Genomic DNA, 826 nt, shown 5'->3' with positions numbered 1-826 from the left:
ATGGGACAGTCATACAGAACAGAACCATGACATGGGACAGTCATACAGAACAGAACCATACAGAACCATGACATGGGACAGCCATACAGAACCATGACATCGGACAGTCATACAGAACAGAACCATGACATGGGACAGTCATACAGAACAGAACACGACATGGGACAGTCATACAGAACCATGACATGGGACAGTCATACAGAACCATGACATGGGACAGCCATACAGAACCATGACATGGGACAGTCATACAGAACAGAACCATGACATGGGACAGTCATACAGAACCATGACATGGGACAGCCATACAGAACCATGACATGGGACATGGGACAGTCATACAGAACAGAACCATACAGAACATGGGACAGTCATACAGAACAGAACCATGACATGGGACAGTCATACAGAACAGAACCCCGACATGGGACAGCCATGCAGAACAGAACCATGACATGGGACAGTCTAGAATGGACTTCATCTTGTCCATGACTGGGACAGCTATTCAGAACCATGAATGGGACAGTAAAAACAGAACCATGACATGGGACAGTCATAAAACAGAACCACGTAGCATGGATAGAACCATTTGGGATTGACAGTCATACAGAACAGAACACCATCACATGGGACAGTCATACAGAACAGAACTTTGACATGGACAGTCATACAGAACAGAATGGAAAAGTCGACATGAGACAGATGCAGAACTGGTCTAGAATGGACTTCATCAGTCTGACTGAGTCAGTATAACATTGAGACAGATCCATTTACCATTGAAAAGCCCTCTGGTTCATCAGATGCTTGTTTGGCAGCCAGTAATGGA

The sequence above is a fragment of the Oncorhynchus gorbuscha genome, linkage group LG12, assembly GCF_021184085.1.
Source record: "Oncorhynchus gorbuscha isolate QuinsamMale2020 ecotype Even-year linkage group LG12, OgorEven_v1.0, whole genome shotgun sequence".
NCBI classification, from domain to species: Eukaryota; Metazoa; Chordata; class Actinopteri; order Salmoniformes; family Salmonidae; genus Oncorhynchus; species Oncorhynchus gorbuscha.
This window is presented reverse-complemented; position numbering follows the sequence as displayed.